Genomic DNA, 27,150 nt, shown 5'->3' with positions numbered 1-27,150 from the left:
ACCCAGTCTGTATAGTTGCTGCCATCATCTTTCAGCTTGGTTTTCTCTAGGAACGCGTTGAAGTTCATGTTGACATGAGCGTTGGCCATTTGATCTACAAGACATATTTTGCAAAGATTTTAGACTAAGTTCATGATAATTAAGTTCATCTAATCAAATTATCTAATGAACTCCCACTCAGATTAGACATCCCTCTTGTCATCTAAGTGTTACACGATCCGAGTTGACTAGGACGTGTCCGATCATCACGTGAGACGGACTAGTCATCATCGGTGAACATCTCCATGTTGATCGTATCTTCCATACGACTCATGTTCGACCTTTCGGTCTCTGTGTTCCGAGGCCATGTCTGTAGATGCTAGGCTCGTCAAGTTAACCCTAGGTGTTTTTGCATGTGTAAAACTGTCTTACACCCGTTGTAAGTGAACGTAAGAATCTATCACACCCGATCATCACGTGGTGCTTCGAAACGACGAACTTTAGCAACAGCGCACAGTTAGGGGGAACACTTTCTTGAAATTATTATAAGGGATCATCTTATTTACTACCGTCGTTCTAAGTAAACAAGATGCATAAACATAATAAACATCACATGCAATTATATAGTAGTGACATGATATGGCCAATATCATATAGCTCCTTTGATCTCCATCTTCGGGGCTCCATGACCATCTTCGTCACCGGCATGACACCATGATCTCCATCATCATGATCTCCATCATCGTGTCTCCATGAAGTTGCTCGCCAACTATTACTTCTACTACTATGGCTAACGGTTTAGCAATAAAGTAAAGTAATTACATGGCGTTAAATCATTGACACGCAGGTCATACAATAATTAAGACAACTCCTATGGCTCCTGCCGGTTGTCATACTCATCGACATGCAAGTCGTGATTCCTATTACAAGAACATGATCTCATACATCACAATATATCATTCATCATTCATCACAACTTTTGGCCATATCACATCACAAGGCAATTGCTGCAAAAACAAGTTAGACGTCCTCTAATTGTTGTTGCATCTTTTACATGGCTGCAATAGGGTTCTAGCAAGAACGTTTTCTTACCTACAAAAAAGCCACAATGTGATTTGTCAACTTCTATTTACCCTTCATAAGGACCCTTTTCATCAAATCCGCTCCAACTAAAGTGGGAGAGACAGACACCCGCTAGACACCTTATGCAACTAGTGCATGTCAGTCAGTGGAACCTATCTCACGTAAGCGTACGTGTAAGGTCGGTCCGGGCCGCTTCATCCCACAATACAGCTGAAGCAAAATAAGACTAGTAGCGGCAAGAAAGTTGACAACATCTACGGCCACAACAGATTTGTGTTCTACTCGTGCAATAGAGAACTGCGCATAGACCTAGCTCATGATGCCACTGTTGGGGAACGTTGCAGAAAATAAAAAATTTCCTACGGTTTCACCAAGATCCATCTATGAGTTCATCTAGCAACGAGTGATAATAGTGCATCTACATACCTTTGTAGATCATGAGCGGAAGCGTTCAAGAGAACGGGGTTGAGGGAGTCGTACTCGTCGTGATCCGAATCACCGACGACCAAGTGCCGAACGGACAGCACCTCCGCGTTCAACACACGTACAGAGCGGATGACATCTCCTCCTTCTTGATCCAGCGAGGGGGAAGGAGAGGTTGATGAAGATCCAGCAGCACGACGGCGTGGTGGTGGATGCAGCAGGGTTCCGGATGAGCTTCGCCGAGCTTCTGCGAGAGGGAGAGGTGTAGCAGGGGAGAGGGAGGCGCCAAGACTTCAGGTGTGGCTGCCCTCCCTCCCCCTATTTATATAGGGACCCCAAGGGGTGCCGGCCCTAGAGATGGGATCTCTAGGGGGGCGGCGGCCAAGGGGGGTGGAGTGCCCCCCAAGGCAAGTGGAGGCGCCCCCTCCCCTAGGGTTCCCAACCCTAGGCATAGAGGGGGGCCTAGGGGGCGCACCAGCCCACTATGGGCTGGTTCCCCTCCCTCTTCAGCCCATGGGGCCCTCCGGGATAGCTGGCCCCACCCGGTGGACCCCCGGGACCCTTCCGGTGGTCCCGGTACAATACCGGTGGACCCCGAAACTTTCCCGATGGCCGTAACTCGACTTACCATATATAATTTTTTACCTCTGGACCATTCCGGAACTCCTCGTGACGTCCGGGACTCCGAAAAACCTTCGGTTTGCTGCATACTCATATTCATACAACCCTAGCGTCACCGAACCTTAAGTGTGTAGACCCTACGGGTTCGGGAGACATGTAGACATGACCGAGACGGCTCTCCGGTCAATAACCAACAGCGGGATCTGGATACCCATGTTGGCTCCCACATACTCCTCGATGATCTCATTGGATGAACCACGATGTCGAGGATTTAAGCAACCCCGTATACAATTCCCTTTGTCAATCGGTAAGTTACTTGCCCGAGATTCGATCGTCGGTATCCCAATACCTCATTCAATCCCGTTACCGGCAAGTCACTTTACTCGTACCGTAATGCATGATCCCGTGACCAGACACTTGGTCACTTTGAGCTCATTATGATGATGCACTACCGAGTGGGCCCAGTGATACCTCTCTGTCATACGGAGTGACAAATCCCAGTCTCGATCCGTGTCAACCCAACAAACACTTTCGGAGATACCTGTAGTGCACCTTTATAGTCACCCAGTTACGTTGTGCCGTTTGGTACACCCAAAGCTCTCCTACGGTATCCGGGAGTTACACGATCTCATGGTCTAAGGAAAAGATACTTGACATTGGAAAATCTCTAGCAAAACAAACTACACGATCTTGTGCTATGCTTAGGATTGAGTCTTGTCCATCACATCATTCTCCTAACGATGTGATCCTGTTATCAATAACATCTAATGTCCATAGTCAGGAAACCGTGACTATCTGTTGATCAACGAGCTAGTCAACTAGAGGCTCACTAGGGACATATTGTGGTCTATGTATTCACACGTGTATTACGATTTCCGGATAATACAATTATAGCATGAATAAAAGACAATTATCATGAACAAGGAAATATAATAATAATCCTTTTATTATTGCCTCTAGGGCATATTTCCAATAAGGTCGTCCCCACGAGCCATGTGGATATGAAGGATAAAATCCTCAATCGAGACCCCGGGGTCTGTCGTTCCGTCATATGCCTCTATGTTCACGGGTTTAAAACCCTGTGGAAATTCATGGTCCAGTACCTCTTCGGTGAAGCACAGAGGGTGAGCATCCCCTCTATATCTGGACATGTTGTGGCATGCTGTCGACTGTTGTTGTGTCCGGTGCTGATTCCGAACTGGTATTCGATCAATTTGATCATTTTGGTGACCATAATCCTGCGCTGGAGCGTGTCCTCTAGATCCATAGATGGACCTGGTCGCGCCGGCCTTTTTATCCAGGAGCTCACGTAAATCGTCTGCGGCGTCAGTAGCTGCTCTATTGCAGTCATGAAGTGGTTGGTCCGGCCTACTGGTCGTATTGTTCTTCAGGGGAATGGCCTCATCGTGGAATTGTGGTAGCAGCTTGCGCTTTGGGTAGCTCTTTGTGTGGCAATCGTCGCCGTATTTTTCTTCAGTGTCTAGCACTTTATTCCATCAGCGGTTGAGCATTTCTTGCGCGGCCTTATGTCTTTGCTCCTGCTTCTTTAGACTTCTCACAGCGGCCATAAGCCTTTTGTGGAGGTTATCTCATTCCAAATGTTTTTCTGGGATGATTAATGCATCATCGTCCGGACTGTGCTCCTCTCCCGGGGTAGGTTGATGAGTTCGGCCCTCAGGATCGCTGTGATCGGGCGTCTGCTCCGGGCTGTGTTCGGCGTGACCTGGCTCATCCTGCTCCATTGCTGGGTCCATATGGTCGTTGTTGCCTTTGGAGTTGACTGGGGTGTCGATCTTTCTAGCGCTGTTATCGCTATTTTTACTATGGCTGGACTTAGAGTGGTGTCTGCGCCGTTGTTTTGGCTTTTGTCCGGGGGTTTTATCCTCCATTATGTCTTTTTTGTCGCCATCATCCTCCTTAGGTGTGTCCACCATGTATATATCATATGATGAGGTGGTAGTCCAGCGCCCCGTGGGCGGTGGTTCCAAATCGTTCCCTACGCTGACGTCCATACCGTCGGTGTCATCGGAGTCGAAGTCAAGCATGTCTATCACGTCATCGACAGTGGCTATAAACTGGGTGGTGGGTGGGAAATGAATTTCTTTGTCGCCTTCTTCCCCCTCGAGCCGGACATAGTTCGGCCAAGAGTCTCCTGACAAAGAGAGAGACCTTAATGATTTCAGCATGTCGCTGAAGGGCGAGTGTTGGAAGATATCCGCAGCGGTGAACTCCATTACCGGAGCCCAACCAGATTCGGCGGGTTCGGGGGCACGCGGTCTGTAACCTACAGCCGGACACAAGTCCGGGGGTCCGGTGAGACAAACTTCCTTGGGGGTGGAGTCTGTGTTCGGATCTACCACCGATGAGTGTGCGGCCTCTGGGCGGGGTCCATCTACCCGTCCTCGGACGACGCAATCTGCCCCGGATTTAGTTCTGGAGCTCCTGCAGGTGCGATATCCCGAGTATTGTCCGATGGCAGGTCTAAGCCGTGCTCGTCGTGATGATTAGGCGCTCCTGGCGTAGGCCCGAATCCGTTGAAGATCAAGTCTCTGCGGATATCGGCCGTGTAGTTCAAGTTTCCGAACCCGACCTTATGGCCAGGGGCGTAGCTGTCGATCTGCTCCAGATGGCCAAGCGAATTGGCCCGTAGTGTGAAGCCGCCAAACACGAAGATCTATCCATGGATGAAAGTCTCACCCTGGACCGCATTGTTGTTGATGATTGAAGAAGCCATCAAGCCTTGCAGCGACGACACAGAGGAACTCTCAATGAAAGCACCAATGTCGGTGTCAAAACCGGCGGATCTCGGGTAGGGGGTCCCGAACTATGTGTCTAAGGCTAATGGTAACAGGAGGCAGGGGACACGATGTTTTACCCAGGTTTGGGCCCTCTCAATGGAGGTAATACCCTACTTCCTATTTGATTGACCTTGATGACATGAGTATTACAAGAGTAGATCTACCATGAGATCGTAGAGGCTAAACCCTAGAAGCTAGCCAATGATTATGATTGTTGTTGTCCTACGGACTAAACCCTCCGCTTTATATAGACACCGGAGGAGGCTAGGGTTACACAGAGTCGGTTACAAAGAAGGAGATCTAATATCCGAATCGCCAAGCTTGTCTTCCACGCAAAGGAGAGTCCCATCCGGACACGGGACGAAGTCTTGAGTCTTGTATCTTCACGGTCCAACAGTCCGGCCAACGTATATAGTCCGGCTATCCGGATACCCCCTAATCCGGGACTCCCTCAGAAGGGAGTCAATAATATGCAGGGACGGATATTCTAGGTCTCAAGCGCACTACACAGTTCTACAGAACTCTACCTTGGTGACCCCTTATGTCGATGAACACAAGAACAGTCTGCGTTCCAAACACCCGGAGCAGTGCGACGACTGGATTACATGTTAACACATCAGGACTTTCAGCAGTTGGTTGGAAACACGTCTCAGAGGTGAAAACACTGTTTGTGATGAGCTGTACTCATTGTCCAGGGGACCATCTTTGACTGTAATGATTTGGAAAGGGTACGAGATAAATGGGAATACATTTTACACGACCGCCCAAGATCAAAATAGCACCAACCAAAACAGTGATGTCCGCTTTGATGCAGCAACCGAGAGGGGAAAGGACACATATTATGGTTACATAGTGGACATATGGGAACTTGACTACGGAGTAGATTTTAAGGTCCCTTTGTTTAAATGCAAATGGGTCAATCTGTCAGGGGGGGGGGGTACAGGTAGACCCACAATATGGAATGACAACAGTGGATCTGAACAATCTTGGGTACACTAACGAACCGTTCGTCCTAGCCAATGATGTCGCACAGGTTATCTACGTGAAGGACATGTCTACCAAACCGAGAAAAAGAAAAAATAAGGAAGCGAATACATCATACGATGAGCCAAAGCGCCACATAGTTCTTTCAGGAAAAAGGGACATCGTGGGAGTGGAGGGCAAGACAGACATATCCGAAGATTATGAAAAGTTTCATGAAATTCCTCCCTTCAAAGTCAAGGCTGACCCAAGCATCCTGATAAATGATGAAGATTATCCATGGTTACGACGCAATAAGGAAAGGACATGATACGTCCATTTTGCATCATGCTTTTATATCAATATTTATTGCATTATGGGATGTTATTACACATTATATCTCAATATTTATGGCTATTCTATCTTACTTTACAAGATTTACCATGAAGAGGGGGAATGCCGGCAGCTGGAATTCTGGCTGGAAAAGGAGCAAACATTGGAAAGCTGTTTTATACTGCTCCAAAAATCTTGAAACTCCACGAAACCTATTTTTGGAATTAATAATAATTATTGAGCGAAATATATACATAAAGGGGCCCACACCCTGTCCAGGAGGGTGGGGGGCACGCCCACCCCTACTAGGCATGCCCCCTGTCTCCTGGGCCCCCTGGTGGCCCCCCGTTGTCCATCTTCTGCTATATGAGGGCTTTTACCCTGGAAATAATCATGGTCAAGCTTACGGGACGAAACTCCGCCGCCATGAGGCAGAACCTTGGCGGAACCAATCTGGGGCTCCGGTGGAGCTGTTCTGCCGGGGACACTTCCCTCCGGGAGGGGGAAATCATCACCAACGATCCTCTCATCGGGAGGGGGTCAATCTCCATCAACATATTCACCAGCACCATCTCCTCTCAAAACCCTAGTTCATCTCTTGTATCCAATCTTGTATCCAAAACCACAAATTGGTACGTGTGGGTTGCTAGTAGTGTTGATTACTCCTTGTAGTTGATGCTAATTGGTTTACTTGGTGGAAGATCATATGTTCAGATCCTTAATGCATATTATTACTCCTCTGATTATGAACATGAATATGCTTTGTGAGTATTTACGTTTGTTCCTGAGGACATGGGTGAAGTCTTGCTATTAGTAGTCATGTGAACTTGGTATTCGTTCGATATTTTGATGAGATGTATGTTTTCTTTTCCTCTAGTGGTGTTATGTGAACATCGACTACATGACACTTCACCATTATTTGGTCCTAGAGGAAGGCATTGGGAAGTAATAAGTAGATGATGGGTTGCTAGAGTGACAGAAGCTTAAACCCTAGTTTATGCGTTGCTTCGTTAGGGGCTGATTTGGATCCATATGTTGAATGTCGTGGTTAGGTTTACCTTAATACTTCTTTTGTAGTTGCGGACGCTTGCAATAGAGGTTAATCATAAGTGGGATGCTTGTCCAAGTAAGGGCAGTACCCAAGCACCGGTCCACCCACATATCAAATTATCAAAGTACCGAACGCGAATCATATGAATGTGATGAAAACTAGCTTGACGATAATTCCCGTTTGTCCTCAGGAGCTCCTTTCTCATTATAAGAAATTGTCCAGGCTTATCCTTTGCTACATAAATGATTGTGCCACCTTGCTGCACTTTATTTACTTTATTTACTTGTTACTCGTTACAATTTATCTTATCACAAAACTATCTATCACCTACAATTTTAGTGCTTGCAGAGAAAACCTTACTGAAAACCGCTTATGATTTCCTTCTGCTCCTCGTTGGGTTTGACACTCTTACTTATCGAAAGGACTACGATAGATCCCCTACACTTGTGGGTCATCAAGACTCTTTTCTGGCGCCGTTGCCGGGGAGTGTAGCGCTTTTGGTGAGTGGAACTTGGTAAGGAAACATTTATATAGTGTGCTGAAATTTTGTGTTACTTGTCACTATGGAAAGTAATCATTCGAGGGGCTTGTTTGGGGTATCTTCACCCCGACCAGAAGAGCAAAGAGTTGCTCCTCAACCTACTGAACTTTTTGAAAATATTTACTATGAGATTCCTTCGGGTATGATAGAGAAACCGCTAGCTAATCCATTTGCAGGAGATGGAACATTGCATCCTGATTTACACCTTATCTTTGTGGATGAAGTTTGTGGATTATTTAAGCTTGCAGGTATTCCCGATGACGTTGTCAAAAGGAAGGTCTTCCCTTTATCTTTGAAGGGAGATGCATTGACATGGTATAGGCTATGTGATGATATGAGATCTTGGAATTATAAATGATTGAAGTTGGAATTTCACCAGAAGTTCTGTCCTATGCATCTTGTTCATCGTGATCGTAATTACATATATAATTTCTGGCCTCGCGAAGGAGAAAGCATCGCTCAAGCTTGGGGGAGGCTTAAGTCAATGTTATATACATGCCCCAATCATGAGCTCTCCCGGGAAATGATTATTCAAAACTTTTATGCTCGGCTTTCTCTCAATGATCGCAACCTGCTCGATACTTCATGTGTTGGTTCTTATATGCTAAAGACTATTGATTTCAAATGGGACTTATTGGAAAGAATTAAACGCAACTCTGAAGATTGGGGTTCCGATGATGGTAAGGAGTTAGGTATGACACCTAAGTTCGATTGTGTTAAATCTTTTATGGATACCGATGCTTTTTGTGGATTTAGCACTAAGTATGGACTTGACTCTAAGATAGTAGCTTCTTTCTGTGAATCTTTTGCTACTCACATTGATCTCCCTAAAGAGAAGTGTTTTAAATATAATCCTCCTATTGAAGTGAAAGTAGTTGCACCTATTATAGTTGAAGAAAAGACTATCACCTATAGTGATCCTATTGTTCCTACTACTTATGTTGAGAAACCCCCATTTCCTGTTAGGATAAAGGATCATGCTAAAACTTCGACTGTTGTTCGTAAGAGTAATACTAGGACTTATACACCTCCTGAGCAAATCAATGTTGAACCTAGTATTGCTATGGTTAAAGATCTCTTGGATGATGATTTAGATGGGCATGTTATTTATTTCTGTGATGAGACTGCTAATATTGCTAGACCAGATACTAAGATACATAGACATGTTGTAGGCATGCCTGTTATTTCTGTTAAAATAGTAGATAATTGTTATCATGGTTTATGTGATATGGGTGCTAGTGCTAGTGCGATACCCTATGATCTATACAAACAAATTATGCACGATATTGCACCCGTTGAATTAGAAGACATTGATGTTACCATTAAGCTTGCTAATAGGGATACCATTAAACCAGTTGGGACTTGAAGTTTTGTGTGGGAAGGTTAAATACCCTGCTGATTTTCTTGTTCTTGGCTCCCCACAAGATGACTTTGGTCCCATTATTTTTGGTAGACCCTTCTTGAATACAGCTAGTGCTAAGATTGATTGTGAAAAAGATACTGTCAACATTGGCTTAGATGGTATGTCTCACGAGTTTAATTTTGCTAAGTTTCATAGACAACCTCGTGATAGGGAACACCTAGTAAAGATGAGAGTATTGGTCTTGCTTCCATTGATGTGCCTCCTACTGATCCGTTAGAACAATATTTGCTAGACCATGAAAATGATATGTTTATGAAGGAAAGAAGGGAAATAGATGAAGTGTTCCTTAAACAGGAACCTGTGCTGAAACATAACATTCCCATTGAAATTCTTGGGGATCCCCCTCCACCCAAGGGTGATCCCGTGTTTGAACTCATACCATTACCTGATAATCTTAAGTATGCTTATCTTGATGAAAAGAAAATATATCATGTTATTATTAGTGCTAACCTTTCAGAGCAAGAAGAAGAAAGATTATTGAAAACTCTGAAGAAGCACCGAGCTACTATTGGATATACTCTGGATGATCTTAAGGGCATTAGTCCCACGTTCTGCCAACACAAAATTACAGTGGAGAAAGATGCCAAACCAGTTAGAGATCCTCAACGACGACTAAATCCCAAGATGAAAGAAGTGGTAATAAAGGAGATACTAAAGCTCCTTGAGGCAGGTATAATTTATCCCATTGCTGATAGTGATTGGGTAAGCCCTGTCCATTGTGTTCCTAAAAAGGGAGGCATTATCGTTGTTCCTAATGATAAAGATGAATTGATCCTGCAAAGAATTATTACATGTTATAGGATGGTAATTGATTTCTGTAAATTAAATAAGGCTACTAAGAAAGATCATTACCCTTTACCTTTTATTGATGAAATGCTAGAAAGACTATCCAAACACACCCATTTCTGCTTTCTAGATGGTTATTCTGGTTTCTCTCAAATACCTGTGTCAGCGGGGGATCAATCAAAAACTACTTTTACTTGTCCTTTGGTACTTTTGCTTATAGACGTATGCCTTTTGGTTTATGTAATGCACCTGCTACCTTTCAAAGATGCATGATGGCTATATTCTCTGATTTTTGTGAAAAGATTTGTGAGGTATTCATGGATGACTTCTCCGTTTATGGATCCTCTTTTGATGATTGTTTGAGCAACCTTGATCGAGTTTTGTAGAGATGCGAAGACACTAGTCTCGTCTTGAATTGGGAAAAGTGTCACTTTATGGTTAATGAAGGCATTGTCTTGGGGCACAAGATTTCCGAGAGAGATATTGAAGTTGATAAAGCTAAAGTTGATGCTATTGAAAAGATGCCATGTCCCAAGGACATAAAAGGTACAAGAAGTTTCCTTGGTCATGTCGTTTTTTATAGGAGGTTCATTAAGGACTTTTCTAAAATCTCTAGGCCTCTAACTAATTTATTGCAAAAAGATATTCCTTTTGTCTTTGATGATGATTGTGTAGAAGCATTTCAAATACTTAAGAAAGCTTTGATCACCGCACCTATTGTTCAGCCACCTGATTGGAATTTACCTTTTGAAATTATGTGTGATGCTAGTGATTATGCTATAGGTGTTGTTCTAGGGCAAAGAGTTGATAAGAAATTGAATGTTATCCAGTATGCTAGTAAGACTCTTGATACTGCCCAGAGAAATTATGCTACTACTGAAAAAAATTCTTAGCAGTTGTTTTGCATGTGATAAGTTTAGACCCTATATTGTTGGTTCCAAAGTTACTATTCACAGAGATCGTGCTGCTATTAAATATCTTATGGAAAAGAAAGATGCTAAGCCTAGGCTCATTAGATGGGTTCTCCTGCTCCAAGAATTTGATTTCCATATTATTGATAGAAAGGGAGCTGAGAACCCCGTTGCAGATAACTTGTCTAGGTTATAGAATGTTCTTGATGACCCACTGCCTATTGATGATAGCTTTCCCGATGAACAATTAGCGGTCACTAATGCTTCTCGTACTGCTCCTTGGTATGCTGATTATGCTAATTACATTGTTGCTAAATTTATACCGCCTAGTTTCACATACCAGCAAAAGAAAAAGTTCTTTTATGATTTAAGACATTACTTTTGGGAGGATCCACGCCTTTATAAAGAAGGAGTAGATGGTGTTATTAGACGTTGTGTGCCTGAGCATGAACAGGAACAGATCCTACGCAAGTGTCACTCTGAATCTTATGGAGGACACCACGTTGGAGATAGGACTACACACAAGGTACTACAATCTGGTTTTTACTAGCCTACTCTCTTCAAAGATGCTCGTAAGTTTATCTTATCTTGTGATGAATGTCAAATAATAGGTAATATTAGTAGACGTCAAGAAATGCCTATGAATTACTCTCTTCTTATTGAACCATTCGATGTTTGGGGCTTTGATTATATGGGACCTTTTCCTGCCTCTAATGGTTACACACATATTTTAGTTGCTGTTGATTACGTTACTAACTGGGTAGAAGCTATTCCAACTAGTAGTGCTGATCATAACACCTCTATTAAAATGCTTAAAGAAGTTATTTTTCCGAGGTTTGGAGTCCCTAGATATGTTATGACTGATGGTGGTTCACATTTTATTCATGGTGCTTTCTGTAAGATGCTTGCTAAGTATGATGTTAATCATAGAATCGCATCTCTTTATCATCCGCAGTCTAGTGGTCAATTAGAGTTGAGCAATAGAGAGCTCAAATTAATTTTGCAAAAGACTGTCAATAGATCTAGAAAGAATTGGTCCAAGAAACTTGATGATGCATTATGGGCCTATAGAACTGCATACAAAAATCCTATGGGTATGTCTCCATATAAGATGGTTTATGGAAAAGCGTGTCATTTACCTCTTGAACTTGAACATAAAGCATATTGGGCTATTAAAGAGCTCAACTATGACTTCAAACTTGCCGGTGAGAAGAGGTTGTTTGATATTAGCTCACTTGATGAATGGAAACCCAAGCCTATGAGAATACCAAGCTATTCAAAGAAAAAGTCAAACGCTGGCATGACAAAAGGATACAAAAGCGTGAGTATAACGTAGGAGATTATGTGTTATTATTCAACTCTCGTTTAAGATTATTTGCAGGAAAACTTCTCTTTAAATGGGAAGGTCCTTACGTTATTGAGGAGGTCTATTGTTTTGGTGCCATAAAAATCAACAACTTCGAAGGCACAAGTCCGAGGGTGGTAAACGGTCAAAGAATTAAACATTATATTTCAGGTAATCCTATCAATGTTGAAACTAATATTATTGAAACCGTAACCCCGGAGGAATACATAAGGGACACTTTCCAGAACGTTCCAGACTCCGGAAAGGAATAAGTATGTGGTACGGTAAGTAAACCGACTCCAAAACAACTCCAATGGAAATTTTTATCAGTTTTGGAATATTTAAGAATTTTAGGAAGAAAGAAGTAGTCCAAAAGGGACACGAGGCCCCCACGAGAGTGGAGGGCTCACCCACCCTTACTAAGCGCGCCCCCCCTGTCTCGTTGACACCTCATGTGCCTCCCGGGCTCCGTTTTCTTGCACGTTACGTATTTTGGTCGGTAAAAATTCGTTATATATACTCCTGGAGGTTTTGACCATCGTATCACGCAAATATCCTTTGTTTTTGTTTCGAGCTGTTTCTGTTTCAGATCTAGAGCATCATGTCGTCTCCAAGCGCTCCCAAGGACAAGTTTTTCAAGAGGGTTATCAATCCCTATCTCGCGGAGGTGCTGCAACACCCTCAAACCATTGAGATGCGTGAGGGGGTGCTGCACATCCGCGATGTGGAGGGACCAAGGCATACCGGAAGCGTGGAGACAAAGCTCGAAGCCGTGGAGCAGCAAGTTTTCAAGTGCCAAGGGATGGTGGAGCATGGACTCAACGCCAACCAGATGATGATCACGGAGTTCACCAACAACCACAAGCTGGATGCCAAAGTCATTGGGGAGACCATCTTCAAGCTTCAAGAGAAAATCGAGCACCTCCAAGCCCAGATCTATGACCTGCAAAACCAGAACTGTGAGTATGAATATAGATTCAAGAGGATGAGTTTGGCTGCAGATTTAAGGATCCCGAAGACTCGATCATCCTTCTATGATGGAGAGCCTATTTCACCACCTCCTACTTCATCACCTCCAAGGACATAATCACATTGGTATGGGAACTCCCCTTGGCAACTGCCAAGCTTGGGGGAGGTGCCCCGGTATCGTATCACCATCACACTCCTATCTTTACTGTTTTATTTAGCTCGATCCTTTTAGTAGTATCTTGATCCAGTAGAATGAAGTTTCGATATCAAGAAGTTTTGAGTTTTGCTTTGTGATCTCTTTTTGTAATCGAGTCCGTGAGCTATCTATAATAAAGATTAGTGTTGAGTCAAGGGCTTTGCTATCACTACTAGGAAAAGGCCTACTAATGGCGCATCGATTTTGCCTACTAATGCGCCATTACTATCACGCCACTAGTATTTTTTACTAATGGCGCAAATCTCGGGTCAGTATGCTTAAACTCAGGTCAAATCGCACTGTGTGGTCAAACTTCCCGAAAGGTCACCCATCCTCACACTACTCCAGCCCAAGCACGCTTAACTTCAGAGTTCTATCCAACCCCAGCAACAGCTCACTTCACAGGCACTTATTGATATATCTAGCATATCAATCCTATTATACCTTGTTGATGTCTAGGACTTTGTTCATGTTCATGCTGTGATGAAATTTTGAAAAAATATTTCAAACTTCCTGTCAGGACCCCGACTCGATGCCACATAGGTCTAGCATGTAACACCTCATATCACTTTGCGGCCTCACGCACGGTATTCCCACGGGTGTCGCCTTACCTTTGCCCGGGACCGTTTGCGTCTTTTGGCACACGTATATGATAGTGTCGCTAGCACCCATATGATAAGGAGCCCGGGCTGACATGGCTAGTCGTAAACCCAAAGTGGCACAGACTTACAGGGACAGGCATCCATGACCCAGCATCAAACGTGTCGGTCATCAGCGAGTGAATCCAGGCTGTAGCACTGGGCTAGCAGGACTCCGGTGAACCGGGCTGTAGCGGGCTAACAGGACTCCGGTATTCATCGCGTGACATTTCCCTGAAGGGACAGACACAGGAACGAAGAAGGACACATGCCGGCCAGCCTAAGTGTTCCGGAGCAGTAGCAAGCTACCATGGCTCAGTGGAAACACTAGGAGACATTTCCCGGTAAACAACTAGATGGTCAGATCCCACACATACCAAGCATTTCAATAACATACACACAATATGCTCGATATGTGCAAATACAACATGGCATCACAACATGACTCTATGACTCAAGTAATTTATTCAATAGGCTCCGAGGAGCGAGGTATTACAAACAGGGTCTCACGACCCAACATTCAGAGCATACAAGTCAAAGCACAAGCGGAAGCTATCATGTCTGAGTACAGACAACTATAAATGAAAAAGGCTGAGAAGCCTGACTATCTATCAGATCCTGCCGAGGGCACAAGATCGTAGCTGAGGTATCAAGCTAAACGTCGAAGTCCACGCGGAACTACTAGTGAGACCGAAGTCTCTCTGCAAAACATAAAATAGGCAAACGTGAGTACAAATGTACCCAGCAAGACTTACATCAGACCTATCTACATATGCATCATTATCAACAAAGGGGTGGTGGGGTTTAACTGCAGCAAGCCAGCTTTAACTCGGTGGCTATCCTAAACTACGACTGCAAGCGACTCTTTTGAGGTGGCGCACACGAGTCCACATATTCACCATATCAATACACCACTATGGATCCGCTCCCGTCTCCCTACGAGAACGCCATCCATAGCACTCACGCTTATCTTGCGTATTTTAGAGTATCCACTTTCACTTGTCTATGAACTGATATAAGCAACCCAGAAGTCCTTTTCCGCGGACACGGCTATTCGAATAGATTAGGTTAACCCTGCAGGGGTGTACTTCTTCATACATGTTTCCACCACTTAGCGTCTGCACACGACATGTGCTCGGCAGACTTCAAGCGAAAGCCGACGTGGGTGTAGACCACGACCTACCTAAACACTCAAGTCTCTAGTCCAGGTTTATCGCCTATTCGGGTTCCATCCATGAGGAGATCCGGCCGGAGTTTCGCTCACAGCCCCAAACAATGTGAACAGGGTTCCGTGACACCAAACGGGCGCCCGGTTTACCCGGCCACGTGCCTACCGCATCACAGCCCACCCCTACGGTCAGCGCTGTCCACGGCCTCCAGCATACTACAAACACCAGAAACTACTTGCAACTCCTGGACAGAGGACAAGGGTGAATAAGAAGTCGAGCGGGGTCATATTTCAGGGCCCAATGTATGGTAGTAGCTGAATCATGGATCACAAACACAGAACTCAGTTCCTGAGGACGGCTACAATGAGACAACCCACCATGTACTCCTACATGGCCTCTCACCGCTACCTTTACCAAATCGTGTTCACACACTTAGCTCACACACAGTAGGACATGTTCACACGCCTCTGATTCATCCCCGATGAATCAGACCTGACTCAACTCTAAGCAGTAGCAGGCATGACAAACAAGCATGAATGAGTAGGCACAGCAGGGCTCAAACAACTCCTACTCATGCTAGTGGGTTTCATCTATTTACTGTGGAATGACAGGTCATGCAGAGGATAAATGGGTTCAGCTACCGCAGCAAGTAACGATATGTCGTTGTTGTCCTAATGCAGTAAAAGAGAGCAGGAGCGAGAGAGTAGGATTGTATCGGAATGAACAAGGGGGTTTTGCTTGCCTGGCACTTCTGAAGATAACATTGGGTCTTCATCAGTGTCAACGATCACATCATCGGTATCACGTCTATCGAGAGGGGACAAATACCGGCAACACAGAAAGGAACACAATCAATGCAATGCACAACATGATGCATGATCATGACATGGCAAAATGAATGTGTTTTGGGCTAATGCAACTAGCAACAGATTAAATGAAGTTGGTTTGAATATAAAATTCAAATTCAAACTCCATATGTGATTATTCAAATGCCATTTATATGATTTGTGCTAAACAGCATCTATAAGTTGTTCTAACATGCATGAAAATGGTACAGATGGATTCCTTGAATTTTTCTGATAATTTTTTATATATAAATTATTTAATTTGGAGTTACGGTTAATTTTCTATGATTTATTGAAGTTTTAGGCATTTTCTGGAATTTCCTGAATATAATTAAATCCAGAAAATACTTTATGACATCAGTAGTGCGTCATGCTTGCATCAGCAAGTCAACAGGGCTGCCCCGGGTCAAACCTGACCAGGGGGTCCCATTAGTCAGCGTCACAGGTTAACAGGGGGGTTTATTTTAGTTTAATTAAGGATTAGGGCACTAGGGCCCACATGTCAGTGGCTCTGGGGTTAGATTAGGTGGTGATTAGCTTAGGCTAATCACCTGATAGTGGGGGCCCACCTGTCAGTGTCAGCAGAGGGGGTAGTTAAGATAAAATAATTAAACTAATTAACAGGAGGGGGCTGGCCCCACCTGTCATCGACCCAGAGAGGGGGGGGGTCCCGCCGTGGTCAACGTGGTCAGACCCACCGGCGGCTTGACGCCGGCGAGGCCAGACGCGGTGGTGCGCGTCGGAAACCAGCTACAGGGGCTCTTTTGGCGCGCAGGGAGCAACTACGGGGAGAGGGTGGAGTGGCGCATCCAACGGTGGTGGTGGCGGAGGTTGGGGTGGCCGGAGCTGCCGGCGGCGACCTCTTTTGCGGCTGCCGGAGCTCGGGTGTTCGCGGGACCGGCGCTGCGGTGTGCAAACAAGACGGTGGTCGCGCTAGTTTTACTCTACGGGACACAACGAGTGCAACGGACGCAGGCGTGGGACCAAAAGGTCACCGGAGCTTCACCGGCGACGAGCCCGTGCGGCGGAGCGTCTCGGCTCCGGTAGAGGGGGCGGCTAGAGCTCGAAATCGAACTTGGGGTTAGGGGGAAACGGAGCAGGGACTCACGGGGATCGTGCAGGGAGGGTCAGCGAGCTCGGGGGCGCGCCGGAGTGGCCGAATTCGACGGAGAAGATCCTCGGCGGCCGGCGAGGGGGAAAACGTCGGGGCGGCGTTCCGGGGCTCTTCTGGTCGCGTGAGACGACGAGGAGGACGAGGGAGGACTTGCGGAGCTCTGGGAGGCGTCGGGGAGGCGAGAGGGGGATGGTGGCCGCGGCAAACGGCGTCGGTGGCGACGGCTGTGTTCGGGTTCGGGCGAGAGAGAAAGAGCAGAGGGGCGGGGCCTCGAGGAAGAGTGAGAGGGGTCCGAGGGGGCTGCGTGGCGTCGCGGGAGGGAACCAGGGGAGGAGGAGGCAGCCAGGCAGGGAGGAGGTGGCCGGGGCGCGTGGCCGCGCGCGCCGGGCGCGTGCCCGCGTCCTTCTGGCGAGGGAAGAAGACGACAGGGGGGGGTAGCGGTGGCGGGCTGGGCCAGCGGGAGGAGCTGGGCCGGGCAGGTATGCAGGTAAGCAGGTAAGTGGCCCAGGTGGCCGTCTCCCTTTTTATTTTTGCTCTGTTTTATTTTTTTAATCATTGTTTTCTATTTGTTTCAATCTGTTTTGATTTAGTTCAAACACTAAATCATTTTTGTTTCTTCCAATAATTTTTGCAGGGACTGAAAGTAATATTCTAGAGCCCCTCACAAAATATCAGAATTATTGAAGCATTAAAAATATATATAACATATATTTGCTCCAACTCAAATACAATATATATTAGTTCAAAGATCCAAAATGACATGGAAAAATGTGCATCATCTCTGGTTACTGTTTCCAGCATTTTTCCAAAGATGATGAACATTTTTGAAAGCCACTTGGATTGACTGAAAATATTTTAGGTGAACCTGGTGAATTCTTAAAATGCTAGGGTTTGGACAATCCCCATTTCAACTTTCTGTAAAAGTAAACATGATGCATCACCAAAGGCTAGTACTAGTGCAATGCCAGAAGCTAGGGATGTGACAACTCACCCCCACTAAACAAGAATCTCGTCTCGAGATTCAAGCGTAGGGTAAGGTGAAAGGTAAACGCAACTAGTATAATCTTCACGATCCAGGTTGCACTTCATAGAAACGTTGATTCGATCACCATCTTTGTCTTGTCGTCTTGCTCTGAGAAATCCTGCCAACATGACCTGGAGGGAAGGAGACTCTAGAAGGGTCGATCTTCTCGAAGATCGAACAACTCACGGAATGAGACATAGAACCATCTCTCAGGTTGAGACACGAGATACACATCAGGAGGGGTGGAAAGAAACGGATGACGAAGGTTCGCTAGGTGGACAACAATTCCACACTTAAGAAGGTGGTAATCGGTTGTCAACGTAGCGAGGAGTTGAGTTGCCATGATACCACAACAAAACATCCTGGAGGGGGGTGATTCGTAGATATCTCCCCTTAAGTGGCAAAAAGAATTACCTTTGATTCAGAGATCATTGAAACTCTTTAAACCAGCCTAAGACAAATCTCGAGCGATCGTTTGGAGGGGGTCGGCAGAATGGCATACTCAAACTTGGATGATGTGGATTACCTTGTTGAAGACAACGTAATGGATGATTTTTGCTTATCACCGGAAATGGAAGGGACCCATGGTGGAATGACACATTGGCGGTGCAAGCTGGGAACAAAATGCAAATGCTGGAAATGATTCTAGTAACTGGGGAGAGGCTCAACAATAGAGAGTTATTCCACTATTGGAATGGTTATAGCATAACCGAGGAAGTTGAGAGCAAACCTAGTTAGTGTCGATGGTAACACGTAGCGCTTGTGCGTGCTCTCAAGAACTTGAGCAATTCCACAATCATCAAGGTTTTACCAACATCCGTGTCAAGGATCCTGGCAACACAACTTGCTACCATGATGGCTAATGATGGATGATGCAGATGCAAAGGAAGATAACACCTTCTCAGATTTCACCTTAGCGAGGCCAAGGAAATAAAAATCTGGATGATCGACCGAGAGACATTTAGCACTCCGCTTCTAATGTTCTCCTTGACGTGCTAGTGTAACCCATTCATAGATATGGTTTGATATCTAGAACATCAAGTAAAAGGTCGGACTTCGGGATCTCAGAAATCCATAGGGGCAACTAGGGAGTAAATCCTACGAAATCCCTATGGGGAGGTGGCCAACTTCCTCAAACAAGATACTACAATAATAGATCTTCCGGCTGGGTGTGTTGGCCACGACATCCACTTTACCGGTTATCGAGGGACCAATATTATAGTTCTTGGGAAATGTTCCAAACCATCATATCTGCCTGAGATTCAGATCTGGTTGGTGTCAGGATATTCCAGACTCATCGAGTCTAGGAAGACAAATGAAAGTTTGCAACACAATTCGACGAGACAACGTTGCGAGATTCTCGGGGAATGAACTACGATAGTAAGCTCCAAAACATGAGCTGGTTCTGCTACAAACATGTGAACACGTTGTCCCAGACAAACATGACCACGTGGTAGTCTTATAATAAAACACTACCGAGTTCAGGTGGGGGAACCATCATTAATGACATCAAAGTCTCCACGCGTGGAAATCCAAAGAGTTCACCTTGGACAGACTCCTTTATCTTTGAACAACTCAATCAGTGGCTTGGTGTGCTAGGATATACATATAGAATGGAGGTTGCAAATCTCCAGACCACAGAATACTTCGCACGTATGCATGACTGACTTGGGATGATTCCAGAGGAAGCAAAACTAACTTTCTCAAATTCACGGCGGCAACTTTCACCAAATGCACGTGTATAAGAGGAAGTCACTTCTTTTATCCAAACATATACTTCATGAACGGGGCATGAAGTAAATGCTTTCAAAAGTTTCCAACACTAACTTAATGTTCAACAACATCATGGAGGAGATAAGAATGTTGTCAATGGGCTCAACAACAACTCATCAGAATTTCCATATCACTGGACTTCCACCATCGTGTGAACACGGTGATAGCATTGGTCAGCCCCAAAGATATAATGGTGTATGCTCGAGGGATCAACCACGAGTAAGACAACATTACGAACATCGTTGGTTCTGACTTGATTTGACGATAGCCCACACTCAAATCAAAGGATTGATAAGACAATAGGTCCAGCAACTGATCACAGGGACCAATCGATGAAGATATCATCTTTCTTCAATACACACTACACAAGAATATCCCTTTGGAACGAACTAAGTCAGGCAAGCTTTTATCTTCCAACCCTCCAAGTTATTGTTTAGCTTAACCAACTAGCTCAGGGATATCTAACACCGATTCTTGGAGAGAAGGTGGTTCACAAGAAACCAACTTGATCACGAGCTCAACATAGCGGTCAGGTGACAACCTGGTAATACTTCTGAGAAGATATTCAGAAAATCACGAGCCACCGGTATGTTACTAAGCTCGAGAACAATCTTGCTTTTCAGGGCAAGACGATATGATCAATAGAGCAAGAATTTGAAATAATCCTAACCCATCGATCGAGGAGGGCACTGAGAACAAGGACTAGGTAGCATGATCAACCTTAGAATGATGATTCGAAAACCAACATACTAAGAATGAAATTATTATCCTTTAACTACCAAGCAACAGAGTTGCTAGCAGTATTGATTTCACACATCACAATTCATTTGTCGGTATTCCGGTTGCATCAACACGAGGGCCGAGGAATGAACAGTGATGGCAAGAAGTATCACTGTACCAAGAGTTCATGGGATGGTGTGCAATTCCTATAATAATCTCGATATAAAATATGTAATACTCCAAGGTAGAGCAGAACCAAAAGCTGGATTGGCATTTGATCTGCGGAATACAACTACTTTGACCCAATCCTAGATATGGATGAGGTACTGGAGTTTGTTTCTCCTAGTCATTCTGCAATAGAATGGCTTGACGGATCACAAGAGTAATAGGCATCGATAAACGAATGCATGCATACTCTTGATATCAATTGATAGACGAGGGTCAGAAGACAACTAAAGAGGGACAACTCAAAGGAACATACGATTTTCTGAGTTGTGGATGCATGGTTTAGCATGTCGAACGAATTCAACATATTTCTTCCGGATAACCCATGCAGAAAGGTAGAACTGGCAGAGTCACAATGTAGAATCGAGAATCCATCGAGAGCACTCTGATTGTGATCTTTCGATCAGCGAGGAACATCTGCCATAAGCGGTTCATAGTATTTGGAAGAAAGGAATACCACGAACATCGAGGACTAATGCAAAGGTTACTAATAACCTAAAGGAACGAGCAAAACTATCAACATGAAGCAAGTAGGGTGAATCTCGGGTTCAAAACCCAAGGAGTAGAATACCTACTACTAAGTAGCATCACGGGATGCTTTCGAGAATGATGGCCAGAATCATCACACTGGAAACACAAATCATGGCTAAATTACTAGATGATCCCCTGAGACACCTAGGGTCATAATAGTAACTCCAACATAATGTCAAGGCAATAGAATACCTCAACTCAACAATTAGTGTGATTGAGCTGGCATAAAGGAACATCGAAACCAGAGGGAAAGGATTTTGCAAATGCATCAGACTATTTAGAAACCTGGAATGACTCGGACAGCATAACGGCTGTAAATGCTCAGAAAAGATTTGAGACATTCACAAAAATGGTGGCATAACCACTCAGAAGCACAATATCAAGGTTTCGAGATCAACAGTTAACATACGGAAGTAGTAGGAGCTGAACTGAGGCTTGAATCAACAATCTTATAAGTCTACGGATTAGTAACACGTGATCCTGATAGAAAGAAGAGATATCCTAGTTCTTAATCCCCGTAGAAGATAAGATGATGACTCAGATCAGAAGGGCATAAGGTATAAGGAGTAAAAAGAGCCTTACGTTCCATCCCACAATCAATTCCCTTACATAACTAAAGAATTTCTAGACTCAACTTCGACCAGTTTGGCTTGGTAATCCTACAGGCAGTCAAGCTCTGATACCAACGCTGTCAGGACCCCGACTCGATGCCACATAGGTCTAGCATGTAACACCTCATATCACTTTGCGGCCTCACGCACGGTATTCCCACGGGTGTCGCCTTACCTTTGCCCGGGACCGTTTGCGTCTTTTGGCACACGTATATGATAGTGTCGCTAGCACCCATATGATAAGGAGCCCGGGCTGACATGGCTAGTCGTAAACCCAAAGTGGCACAGACTTACAGGGACAGGCATCCATGACCCAGCATCGAACGTGTCGGTCATCAGCGAGTGAATCCAGGCTGTAGCACTGGGCTAGCAGGACTCCGGTGAACCGGGCTGTAGCGGGCTAACAGGACTCCGGTATTCATCGCGTGACATTTCCCCGAAGGGACAGACACAGGAACGAAGAAGGACACATGCCGGCCAGCCTAAGTGTTCCGGAGCAGTAGCAAGCTACCATGGCTCAGTGGAAACACTAGGAGACATTTCCCGGTAAGAGAGGCTACTAAAGATAAACAACTAGATGGTCAGATCCCACACATACCAAGCATTTCAATAACATACACACAATATGCTCGATATGTGCAAATACAACATGGCATCACAACATGACTCTATGACTCAAGTAATTTATTCAATAGGCTCCGAGGAGCGAGGTATTACAAACAGGGTCTCACGACCCAACATTCAGAGCATACAAGTCAAAGCACAAGCGGAAGCTATCATGTCTGAGTACAGACAACTATAAATGAAAAAGGCTGAGAAGCCTGACTATCTATCAGATCCTGCCGAGGGCACAAGATCGTAGCTGAGGTATCAAGCTAAACGTCGAAGTCCACGCGGAACTACTAGTGAGACCGAAGTCTCTCTGCAAAACATAAAATAGGCAAACGTGAGTACAAATGTACCCAGCAAGACTTACATCAGACCTATCTACATATGCATCATTATCAACAAAGGGGTGGTGGGGTTTAACTGCAGCAAGCCAGCTTTAACTCGGTGGCTATCCTAAACTACGACTGCAAGCGACTCTTTTGAGGTGGCGCACACGAGTCCACATATTCACCATATCAATACACCACTATGGATCCGCTCCCGTCTCCCTACGAGAACGCCATCCATAGCACTCACGCTTATCTTGCGTATTTTAGAGTATCCACTTTCACTTGTCTATGAACTGATATAAGCAACCCAGAAGTCCTTTTCCGCGGACACGGCTATTCGAATAGATTAGGTTAACCCTGCAGGGGTGTACTTCTTCATACATGTTTCCACCACTTAGCGTCTGCACACGACATGTGCTCGGCAGACTTCAAGCGAAAGCCGACGTGGGTGTAGACCACGACCTACCTAAACACTCAAGTCTCTAGTCCAGGTTTATCGCCTATTCGGGTTCCATCCATGAGGAGATCCGGCCGGAGTTTCGCTCACAGCCCCAAACGATGTGAACAGGGTTCCGTGACACCAAACGGGCGCCCGGTTTACCCGGCCACGTGCCTACCGCATCACAGCCCACCCCTACGGTCAGCGCTGTCCACGGCCTCCAGCATACTACAAACACCAGAAACTACTTGCAACTCCTGGACAGAGGACAAGGGTGAATAAGAAGTCGAGCGGGGTCATATTTCAGGGCCCAATGTATGGTAGTAGCTGAATCATGGATCACAAACACAGAACTCAGTTCCTGAGGACGGCTACAATGAGACAACCCACCATGTACTCCTACATGGCCTCTCACCGCTACCTTTACCAAATCGTGTTCACACACTTAGCTCACACACAGTAGGACATGTTCACACGCCTCTGATTCATCCCCGATGAATCAGACCTGACTCAACTCTAAGCAGTAGCAGGCATGACAAACAAGCATGAATGAGTAGGCACAGCAGGGCTCAAACAACTCCTACTCATGCTAGTGGGTTTCATCTATTTACTGTGGAATGACAGGTCATGCAGAGGATAAATGGGTTCAGCTACCGCAGCAAGTAACGATATGTCGTTGTTGTCCTAATGCAGTAAAAGAGAGCAGGAGCGAGAGAGTAGGATTGTATCGGAATGAACAAGGGGGTTTTGCTTGCCTGGCACTTCTGAAGATAACATTGGGTCTTCATCAGTGTCAACGATCACATCATCGGTATCACGTCTATCGAGAGGGGACAAATACCGGCAACACAGAAAGGAACACAATCAATGCAATGCACAACATGATGCATGATCATGACATGGCAAAATGAATGTGTTTTGGGCTAATGCAACTAGCAACAGATTAAATGAAGTTGGTTTGAATATAAAATTCAAATTCAAACTCCATATGTGATTATTCAAATGCCATTTATATGATTTGTGCTAAACAGCATCTATAAGTTGTTCTAACATGCATGAAAATGGTACAGATGGATTCCTTGAATTTTTCTGATAATTTTTTATATATAAATTATTTAATTTGGAGTTACGGTTAATTTTCTATGATTTATTGAAGTTTTAGGCATTTTCTGGAATTTCCTGAATATAATTAAATCCAGAAAATACTTTATGACATCAGTAGTGCGTCATGCTTGCATCAGCAAGTCAACAGGGCTGCCCCGGGTCAAACCTGACCAGGGGGTCCCATTAGTCAGCGTCACAGGTTAACAGGGGGGTTTATTTTAGTTTAATTAAGGATTAGGGCACTAGGGCCCACATGTCAGTGGCTCTGGGGTTAGATTAGGTGGTGATTAGCCTAGGCTAATCACCTGATAGCGGGGGCCCACCTGTCAGTGTCAGCAGAGGGGGTAGTTAAGATAAAATAATTAAACTAATTAACAGGGGGGGCTGGCCCCACCTGTCATCGACCCAGAGAGGGGGGGGTCCCGCCGTGGTCAACGTGGTCAGACCCACCGGCGGCTTGACGCCGGCGAGGCCAGACGCGGTGGTGCGCGTCGGAAACCAGCTACAGGGGCTCTTTTGGCGCGCAGGGAGCAACTACGGGGAGAGGGTGGAGTGGCGCATCCAACGGTGGTGGTGGCGGAGGCTGGGGTGGCCGGAGCTGCCGGCGGCGACCTCTTTTGCGGCTGCCGGAGCTCGGGTGTTCGCGGGACCGGCGCTGCGGTGTGCAAACAAGACGGTGGTCGCGCTAGTTTTACTCTACGGGACGCAACGAGTGCAACGGACGCAGGCGTGGGACCAAAAGGTCACCGGAGCTTCACCGGCGACGAGCCCGTGCGGCGGAGCGTCTCGGCTCCGGTAGAGGGGGCGGCTAGAGCTCGAAATCGAACTTGGGGTTAGGGGGAAACGGAGCAGGGACTCACGGGGATCGTGCAGGGAGGGTCAGCGGGCTCGGGGGCGCGCCGGAGTGGCCGAATTCGACGGAGAAGATCCTCGGCGGCCGGCGAGGGGGAAAACGTCGGGGCGGCGTTCCGGGGCTCTTCTGGTCGCCTGAGACGACGAGGAGGACGAGGGAGGACTTGCGGAGCTCTGGGAGGCGTCGGGGAGGCGAGAGGGGGATGGTGGCCGCGGCGAACGGCGTCGGTGGCGACGACTGTGTTCGGGTTCGGGCGAGAGAGAAAGAGCAGAGGGGCGGGGCCTCGAGGAAGAGTGAGAGGGGTCCGAGGGGGCTGCGTGGCGTCGCGGGAGGGAACCAGGGGAGGAGGAGGCAGCCAGGCAGGGAGGAGGTGGCCGGGGCGCGTGGCCGCGCGCGCCGGGCGCGTGCCCGCGTCCTTCTGGCGAGGGAAGAAGACGACAGGGGGGGTAGCGGTGGCGGGCTGGGCCAGCGGGAGGAGCTGGGCCGGGTAGGTAAGCAGGTAAGCAGGTAAGTGGCCCAGGTGGCCGTCTCCCTTTTTATTTTTGCTCTGTTTTATTTTTTTAATCATTGTTTTCTATTTGTTTCAATCTGTTTTGATTTAGTTCAAACACTAAATCATTTTTGTTTCTTCCAATAATTTTTGCAGGGACTGAAAGTAATATTCTAGAGCCCCTCACAAAATATCAGAATTATTGAAGCATTAAAAATATATATAACATATATTTGCTCCAACTCAAATACAATATATATTAGTTCAAAGATCCAAAATGACATGGAAAAATGTGCATCATCTCTGGTTACTGTTTCCAGCATTTTTCCAAAGATGATGAACATTTTTGAAAGCCACTTGGATTGACTAAAAATATTTTAGGTGAACCTGGTGAATTCTTAAAATGCTAGGGTTTGGACAATCCCCATTTCAACTTTCTATAAAAGTAAACATGATGCATCACCAAAGGCTAGTACTAGTGCAATGCCAGAAGCTAGGGATGTGACACTTCCCGGTCATATTACGTATCATTTTTGGAAAAACAATTCAAAAAAAAAATCAAAATCAATTTTTTTTTGAATTTTTTTGCCTCTAGATCTTGAAAGCCCCGTAACTTTTTTCTGTTAGGTTTTTGGGGATTTTGAAATTGTTTAACGGGGTTCCCCCCGTTAAATTCGGATGTAACTTTTCGAGTAGATGATTTTTCATATATAAAACTTTTTATCCGAGTTCGTATGCAAAAGTTATGCCCATTTTACAAATTTCCAGAGAGATTTTGCAAATAAAGTGAAATTTTATATTTGTAAATTTTTCCAACAACTAGAACACATATCACATGGGAAACTTATTTTCTTTTATTTTTTTGACATTTTTATCATTTTTTTTAAAAACTGAAAAGGCGGTCCACAGGGGGGTGCATTCGGTGGAAGCTGGGCAAACTAGTAATGGTGCACCGTGGGATGGTGCACCATTAGTAGTTAAACTAGTAATGGCGCACCACACCCACGGTGCACCATTACTAGTTTCAAAAAATATATAAAAAAATTTGAATTTTTTTTAAATTTTTTTGAACAAAACTTAGTAATGGCGCACCAGTGGGTGTGGTGGGTGTGGTGCGCCATTACTATGTTAACTAGTAATGGCGCACCACTCCCACGGTGCACCATTAGTAGTTTTGAAAAAATTAAAAAAAATTACTAATGGCGCACCGTGGGATGTAGTGCGCCATTAGTATTTGCACACTAATGGCGCACCAAC

The sequence above is a fragment of the Triticum aestivum genome, chromosome 7B (assembly GCF_018294505.1).
Source record: "Triticum aestivum cultivar Chinese Spring chromosome 7B, IWGSC CS RefSeq v2.1, whole genome shotgun sequence".
In the NCBI taxonomy this organism is placed as follows: domain Eukaryota; kingdom Viridiplantae; phylum Streptophyta; class Magnoliopsida; order Poales; family Poaceae; genus Triticum; species Triticum aestivum.
This window is presented reverse-complemented; position numbering follows the sequence as displayed.